The sequence below is a fragment of the Gavialis gangeticus genome, unplaced genomic scaffold, assembly GCF_001723915.1.
Source record: "Gavialis gangeticus isolate Ggan-Ray unplaced genomic scaffold, GavGan_comp1, whole genome shotgun sequence".
NCBI classification, from domain to species: domain Eukaryota; kingdom Metazoa; phylum Chordata; order Crocodylia; family Gavialidae; genus Gavialis; species Gavialis gangeticus.
The window spans coordinates 162,984,195-162,993,758 of NW_017729022.1; positions in this window are offsets into that span (position 1 = coordinate 162,984,195).

The following is a 9,564-nucleotide window of genomic DNA, read 5'->3' on the forward strand; positions in this document are numbered from 1 at the left end:
TGGATCACATGGAGACTAAGTCACCTACAACAAGGCTTTGTTCGTGGAGGTGAATCAAAGTGCTAGGAATTAAGGACATTTCTTCAACTATCCTATAACATACAAAAATAGGCCAAGGGAAATGCATATGTGATGAAGAAAGAATTGACAGGCTAGGCCAATATTCCTCAGCAAACTAGCAGAATTACAGTGATCTCACTTCTTTTCATGATTCCTCTTCTTTTTTAACTTTTAATAATCCTGTCTGAGAAAATGAATACTTTTCAAATTGCTTGCACTATGCATGTATTTAACTGCCTGTTGGCCTCATCGACGTAGCTCTACTGTTGACACTTTACACCAGTGAAGGATTGAGCTGTATATATTTAGTTCCCTGTGTGAATGAGTTGAAGCATTTCCCTTATTGTAAGTGGAAAATAATGCCCTTATATATTGCTACCAATTGTCCTAGTTGGGCTGGGACAGTCCCAGCTTGAAATAAGTTGTCCTGGCATCCTGAAGCAATTTAAAACAATGGTAATTTTGTTCTGGTTTATAATTATTGTCCTGGAAAAATGTATTTATTTCACCAATGAGCAACCTAAATATATTGGTCTGCATGACTTCAGCACAAAGGCAGCTGTGCCACTGGTTCGGGGGGTACCATGTGGGAAACATGGCATGTGTTTCAGTACAGTGGTGACTTGTACTATAACGAGCGGCTGTACATACCCCAGTTGAGGATCCCACATTTTTGGTATCTTTACCTATGTACACAGTGGAAACCTACAGCATACTCTAATGTCAGTATATATAGTAATATAGTAATTTATATTTGTGGATCAAAAGGCAGCTGGCTTAGGTTTTTTCTGCTTGACGGTTGTTTCAAATATAGAGCTCATCATGTTGTAGTTCTTTCCCAGGAGACACTTAGAAACGTGTGGAGCAACAACAATATGAAACCCTATTGTTTTATTGTGTACATTCTGATCATTTTGCATAAATGTAACTTGGACCTTGAGGCCTAGGGTCCTAGATACTGAAGTTAGATAGGAAGAACTACTATTTATTCTAAAGAACAGGAAGCAACAAGTGGTGAGCCCCTTTTCTTTCTCAGACCTTATGTGCATTTCTACTGCTTCACAGACTAAACTTTGGAAGAAACTTCCTCTGAAACTGTAACCTGTTCGAGGCTTCCTGAATATTTGATTTAGCTTCTAGGAAGACATAGTCTCCTAAAAAGTATATCAGGCTTAGAGAAGAAAATGATTCCCAGTTTGCCAAGCTAAGCTGACACAGAGCATAAGAAGGTTGAGCAAAAGATAGCACAGCTGAAATAAAGAACAGAAATGCACTTGGAATTTAAGATCTTAAAATACAGCCCATGTAATATTGAGTCACGGTGAATTACTCATTTCTATTTAGCCTTTATCTGTTGCAACCTGATTAGAGAGAGAAACTACATTCCTTTATTCAGGCAGGAGGCCAATATTCATATTAGTCATTTTTGGCCAAAATAAATTCTACAAACTTTGGTCAAAATGCTTAATCCAAAAACATAAACGTAGGGATTCTTTAAATAAATCAGCCAAAGGCAATCTCCTCATTTATTTTTTGTTTGCATCCCCCAGCTTCTTTCTCTTTTCCTCCCTCTTTTTTTCTTTGTACCCGTCTCATTTGTGTTTACCTCTTTTGCATAAGTATCCATTGCAAAACCCCCATGGATAGCAGAGAGACTTCGATGACACAGTTGAAGCTTCCTCTCTCAGCTTTGCCAGGTTTGCCCATTGATCCGGCAGCATGTTCCTGTTCATTAATGCAAGGTCACCTCTAATTCCCTCCTTCTGGTCTTTACCTCCCATTTCTCAAGGGGGCACACACTTGGAGGAGAAACCCGCTTGCTTTCTGTGTCAAGAATCTGGTTGGTAGCTTGCTGCTAATTACTTTGGCTACAATAATTCTTAACCCGATTAGAGTGATACAAATTAAAGCCCACTTGGCGAAGGGCAGCTAAATCTACATGTCAGACACCAGAGCCATGGTTTATTTAGGGACAGCACATTTTTGATCTGATCAGTTTCCCTTGTCATTCCCTCATCTATAGGTAATCTGTAGTGAGTTGCTATGTGACGTAGATCAGATCTTTTAGATCTAAGTTTTCACTCGGGCCCTTTAAAATAGTTCTCACAGTTCTCCTCCACACACGACTATTACAGGTGCATAAATCCCACAATCTAAATGATCTGATAGGGTCAGAATGCCCAACCTGAGACCTCACAAAAGGGCTTAATTTCTGGAAGGAGGGTGCTCAGTACATTCAGAAAAACAGGCCCCTTTAAGTGTATTATTTCAGGCCCCCCAAAATCATTGGTTAGTTCTGGTAATGTAGGTCTACATTCTTGTGTACCCTTCTGCTGCTGCTTATGTGAATCAGGTAGTAATTGATTGCCCACTTATTGTGTGTACCAAAAAGACTGGTTTTAGAGGTTCCTTTAACATGTGGCCTTTTTTGTTTGGTACAGGGAAAGGAATAGTTATTTCACTGATATAGGGTAGTTGCCTTTTTTAATCCAACAGCTCTAGCATTGTCCATTTTTTAAGCTATGATGAGAAGGCCGTTGATTCGATTTGTTAGTTTAACCATGCCTGCAGATAGAAAATTGGGTATGCATTTCATCACTTCAACTGTCCTGCTGAAGCTGAATGTGTCAACAGCTGCAATAGCTTATTATAAAACTATAGAACATCTTTGTTAATATATCCTGTGCACCATGTGCCAATCATTGAATTGATTCCTTAATGAGAGGGAGAAAAAATAAAAGGAATTAACGTTCCTTTTTTAGAAGGGGAAATGTAGAAATATAAGGCTAAACAATTTAGTCCCAAATAAGTTTTTACTCAGCAATCAATAAAGCTAAATTCACACTGAGTAAAGACCTCACAATTCAGCACTGTTCTGTAGTTATTAGTTTCTGGCTCCCACTGACTTGTAACACCCCTAACCTCGATTTATTGTAAACAATAAGTTTAAAGAGCATTATCGGTGATTTCACTTAGCATCTCTGTTCTATTCCTGGGTCCTTTGAGGACTGCATGAAATACTGGGGACTGTGTAAATAAGCCAGAATGTAAATGTTCTTTACAATGAACCAGGGTAGTAAAGAGGTCAAACTTAATATGCTTATGGCATGACATAGCTTTGTTCCAGATACATTCTTCTATTCAAACACACATTTCTGTTAACACTGAATTGCTTATTTGTATTAATACTTGGTGATGGTGAATTATAAATAACAGGGTACTGAAGACTGATTCATATGTAAAATTCCTTCGGTCATTATTATAAAGTTTTGACATTTTCAGTGTAATAAACTTCATTTTTAGATAAATGCAACATCTAGATACATGGGCACCATGTGCACTTCATACAATGAAATGCACGTATCTGTCCTGAAATATAGAGATGAGCTGGTTATTGAAGAGCTCTGTGTAACACAAAGGTGGCTAGAATTTTGTCATGAGCTTGAGAATAACAGACTCTTTGTAACACCAGAGTCAGTTTAGCCTTTTATAAACTAAATACATTGTGTTCTGTTGTTTGTGAATGTTTTGAAGTGAGCTTTAAAAGCAGAGGACAGCATTTTAAGACTCAGGTGCATAAAATTATATACCTAACTCTATCTTTTGCCATCTAAAAAACATTAATTTGATTTTACAGAGATCCTGATCAACCAGAGCAACTACTGAATTCAGAAGATGCCTGTGGTACTGAACATCTCTGAAAACAGCTCCCCTTTATTTTGGTTTTGTGATATGAATGTAAGCATCTAATTGTAGGCATTCAGGTTTGGAAAGTGTGACCTACGGTTCTCTCTGCTCTATATGGATATTAAAGATCTCACTTTCAAAAGAATAGCGTTTTGCCTAGTGTTTTCTGCCACCTCTCATCCATGGAAGTGCCGCCAATATATATTGTCTGTAAATTGTTTTGGATGAAAGGTGATCTATAAACATAAAATATAATGATGGTAATGATTTTTTTCCTGACCTTATAAAGCTCATGCAAGACACTAGGAAATCAGAGCCTGTCTCTTTAAGAAAAGTTCTGGCAGGTCAGATATTCCACTCTTGCCTCACTGAGCTCATCAGTTCAACTTCTCCTCTTTTTTTTCTCCTGTCCCTTTTTGTTTAGTTTGACCTTGGTCACTGATGACAAGGCTGCTTTTCCTGCCAAACCAATCAATAAGCTAAACAGAGGGAAGATGAGTATTTAGAATATGGGAAGCCAAACTCAAACACAGATAGGTTATCAGCCTAGCCCAGAGCAGACTTCTAAGCAAATATTTCATTAACAAATTTTTCATGGCAACTTGCATGTTAAAAAAAAGGCAACAACAGGAGAGAGAACAGTAAAGGGGATAAAGTGAAAGGACTGGGCTGGAGCTGTAAGGCTTAGCTGTTGCATTGCTGTTTGGTTACCAGAAACACATTGCAACTCTGTGGGGAAATGGTCAGCAACAAAGGTGAAGACCTTGCACAAATGAAGCTTTGAAATAAAGTCCTATAGAGCAGCACCTTGTACTTCCTTTCAGAAAAGCCAGGAATGAAGAAGTTCAGGGGGTGTTACTTAAATGTACCATATGCTTAGAGTGTAATGAATTTCTGGGTACATTCTGAAGTTTCAAACTGTTTAATTGTTGGACTTCTGGCAAGGACTGTATACATTTGCTGTTAATAAATATGACCATGAGCAAGATATATTGCTGGGTTCCTAGTTAGTGACGTGCCCTGTAAAAAACCCACATTTATAGTACCACAAAATGTGGCTAATACCTCCAAAGATTTCACTTGGGTGATGTCTTCATTCTGTGCTTGTAAGGACCATCTTGTTTGACAAATTACTGCTATGCATTTAAACCAACAAAAGCAAGCTGATGTGCCACATACAGAGTACTGTGTTTTCTAGTGTTATTATCATAGAGCAGATTAATGAATATTTTTCTCATTTTCATGTAATGCCAGAATGAACAATGTTGTATTAATAATTTGTTCCTTTTGGAGATATTTTGACATTTTGACTAAATGGTGATAAAGTTGCTAAGTGGCTTTTCAAATACTGTAAAGGAGAAAAATATAGGTCAGTATGCAATAAACTCTCTACAAGTCAAATATGTCTTTTTGGATAAGAAAGAGACACTGAATCTCCATCCACCTTTTACTAAAATGAAACCGAAATCCAAATCCAACATAAAGCATTACAGCTTTAAGTACTGAAAATATTTATTATTTTTATACCAGTAATCCAATAGCATAATCTCAAGAACATCAGTGCTCCAGGAATGTCTAGAAACACAATGGATTTGCCTTTATTCCTTTATCCAGATGTTTCTATAAAACACTGCGGATACTAGGAATCTGTAGGGGAATTAAAGATTTATTTTTAATACTTGAAAAACTTGAATTTCTAATAACAGTGATCCTGTAAAATGTTTTTAACTGCAGAAGTAGCATGTTTGATTCATAACTGAACAATCTCCCATTTTCATTGTAGTTTTCCAAATTCTGGACAAATATTTTTCACTTGGAGTTGCAATGCAGTTCAGGGCTCTGACACTATTTCCTGCTAGAAGCAGCTATGAAAATGGAACTACATTTGAGCTTCTATTCAACAGTTTCCCCTATTCAACAAAGTGCTGGTTAGGATGGATCTACATAGTGGGTGCATCTATACATGCACCTCATTGCGCAGTTACTAAAGCAAGTACTAAATGACTGTGTAGTACCCGCCAGTATTGCACAGTCCTGGTGCTGCACGGGCCGTTTCTGACCCTACTGCACAGTAGCAATGAGCTATAGTAGCTGGTTGCTATTGCACAGTACCAGCAGCCTCATTGTTAGTGCTTGCCAACACTACGTAGCTGTAGTGATGAGCTATGTCACCGTAGCTCTTTGCTATGGTAATGTAGCCTCTCATGTAGACGTGTCCAGTATGTTGCAGTGTAGTGTAAAGCTACCCAAGCTAACTCTAACCACCCAACTTGGGTATTGGAAATACTTTGCCTGTGAAGCACAGATGTCTGCATGGGCTATAATTCACCTCAGCTTCTAGTACACAAAGTTCCTCATTTAGTACAGACTAGGGCTGTATGAAGCTTTGGTCCCTGATTCAATTTGGCCCAATTTGGTGGCTGAATCTTTGAATCTGAATTGAATCAGGAAACCCTTTAATTTCTCCAAACCGAATTTGAATCCTCCAAATCAATTTGGAGGGATTCAGAAAGATTCGGCAAATCAGACATAGACACAGCTTTAAATGTTTTTTCTACATACTTCAAGGTACCAGGTGGCTTGTGAATGCTGAGACGGTGGGGCAGATGGAGCATTCCACAGGAGCATGGTGGGGGGCACCCTAGGGCACTTGGCAGCAGACCTGAAAGTGGACCAGAAGCATTTCCAATCTACTTCCAGGTCCGCCAGGGAGCATGCTAGAACCCCCTAGCTCAGCAACTGGTGCCTCCTGGGGCTGGGTGGGTACCCAGGGTCCCCCTGTGGCCAATTGCTGAGCTGGGGGGAGTGCAGGGGGCACCCTGGTGCCCTCCCCAGGAGACCCGGAAGTGGACCAGAAGTACTTGCGGTCCACTTCTGGGCTTGCTGCCGAGCACATACCCTCCCCCGCTCCCGGCACTCCTGTGGGACGCTTCATCTGCCCCAGCATTGCAGCATTCATGAGCCACACCTTGTACCTTGAGATATGTAGAAAAAACATTTAAAGCTGTGTCTGTGGCCGAATTGATGATTGTCCAAATCAGCATCGAATCTTCATATTCAGATTTGGCCGAAATGAATCAGGGACAGTGATCCAAATCAACGAATCAAATCACTGTCCCTGATTCGGGCCAAATCTGAATCCAAACTGAATACAGTTTGAGCCCGTTTCACACCCCCCTAGTACAGATACACCACAAAGTGTTTTACTGAAGAGGCAATACACCATATTATGAATTTCTACAGGAATACTCTATATAGTTTTAGCTTGTATTGTAATTCTATGATTGTATAACATTTCTCAGGTAAGATAACTTTTGTTAAATTAGATGCACTTGTAATACCGTGAAATCATTTGACATTCTTGTACAGTTAGCAAGTTCATTATCATCTGGTATTGTATATTTTAATTGATTGAGGCCCAAATCTTGTCATGAAGCTCATATGGAGTTCTTGTAGGATCAGAGCCCTAAACGTGTCATGTAATTTCTGTTTCACGGTAAAATAATAGGTATTTCAACTACTGTGTCAATGTCAAGACAACAGCAATAATCATACAGGATTTTAGACACAGGAACAGTAATGTAAGTTACCCTATAGGATAATAGAACAAAAACTGATTCTGAGAGCAATTCCATTAAAGTTTAATTGAATGTGTATAGTTTAATAGTTCATGTTTTATTTTTATTTATATGCATACATGAACCTTTATATTCTGTTATTTGAGTCTTAAATTTTCTTACTAAAGTTTAAGCAATATGTAGAACTGTAGGCAATTTCTATAAAATATTATCAGATTTTTAGTCTTAATACCACGAATTAAAAGGACAAGATTATGATGAAATCAAATGCTTTCCTGTTTTTACTATGCTTATTTTGTATTTGACAGCACATTGAAAAGTGAAAAAGTTTGACTAGAAATAGGCATGGAGAAGATAATTAACAAGTAGAAGAACCTACCTAAGGAGATGATGGCTGTTTTTCTAAAAAAAACACTCTGGCTGATGTTACAGGTTTATGTACTCTATGAGAGGTCAGGTCACATGATCACAGTGATCCCTTTTGATCTTAAAATCTATTAATTTGTGTATTAGCCAGTTTCTGTAGTTGCTAGCACAGGCTTTCACAGCATGAGAGAAACTAAGTAAACCATTATTTAAAAGAAAATTGTGAATGTGAAATCACAAATACTGTGAGAATTTCTTTTAGGTCTTCATTTAAGACTGACTAGTGTTCTTTTCAACTAAGCTGAAAAAGTGGCATTTCACACAGCATGGGTGCATCCATAGGAGATGCTTTACTGCACAGTACACTAATTTACTGCACAGTAAGTGGCACTGTCTACATGTGCAGATGCTTACTGCACAGTAAGTTAGTCTACTCTGCAGTTAATTTGCTACCAGGTAGCAAAATAACTGTGGAGTAGTTACTGCACAGTAACACATGTGTGGAGGCCAACTGGGAGGAAATTTGCTTCCGGTCAGCCTCAAACAAGGGAGCCACCATTGAGCTAGCCCTAGAACCACAGAGCTTGGAGTTTCTCCAGCTCCAGGGCGGGGGCAGCCCCTGTCTCTAAAAGGGACTCTGGGTCCCTGGGCCACGTATAGCCAGCCTCTGGCCACTGGGTCCCACACCAGTGGCCCCCAGCCAGACACAGCAGCCTGCCTGGACCCTGGTGCTGGTCCCCGGCACAGCCCCATTGCTTTCCTGCCTGTCCCGTGCCATGTTGCTGCACTGGAAACTGCAAGCACCTGCCCAGGCCCAGCAGTACCAAGGTTGTTGCATATAGGCCCTGTGGACTGTTGAGAGAGCCACTGTGACATCATCTCTGATGCCACCCATTGCCTTACGGGGCTGGAATTGTTTCTAGGAGGAAACTGCGGACCTCATGGCATTTTGAGGCAAGAGTGTGGTCCTGAGCCATTTTGCCCAGAGCAGGTGCTCTAACTCCCACTTGTATGAGGACCTGTCAGACCACATGTGGCAGTGTGAACATGACTGATAGGCATGCCAGTGCCACATAAAGGTCAAGGCCTTGAGGGCACAGTGGGTCACTGTCACCAACCACAACTACTGATTGGAGGCTGCCCGCAATTCCATGTCTTTTATGCAGAAGCTGGACCAGATCCTTGCATCCTGGGTCTCAGGCCGGAGCTGTGCCATGTATTCCAGCATGGGTAGCCTGCCTGAGCCTCTGGCCCAGCCATGGCACCACCGGCCCTGACCAGCTTCAGCTCCTCCCCAGAGGGGGGCTCCGCCCAAGTAGCCAGGTGCCTCACTCCTGCACCCCAGGACACTGCTGGGAGCTGCACATCATCACCGATAGCAGGGACAGACTTGGGCCACTGGGCACACCTGCCATGCCCACCAGGTAAGCCCTGCACTGGGGGGAAGGGCCCCCCCCATCTGTCTCTGACCCACTGTCTCCCATTCCCTTAGATCCTCACTGCCATGCATTTGCATTTTCACAGACCTGAATTTTTTGCACTGGCTTCTGTTCTACCCAGGACAGCACAAGCAACACCAGCAGACTCTCCCTATGCCTGAAGAACAGTGTTTGTGCTGAAAGCTTGCAAAGAACAATTTTCCAACTATTAGTTGGTCTAATAAAAGATATCACATCTATCCAAAGAAATTTTTGTGCTAAAGTACTAATATTTGGATCTATGAGCTCCTTTATTTTTCTATTGAAATGTACGATAGTTCGTGCAGCATGCCTACATGTACACAGCAGACAGATGGTGTAAATGCTACAGGAGGGAACTCTTTTAACTGGGATTGTAATTCACAGCAGTAGCCTTTTTTTTTAATTTGCTCAGT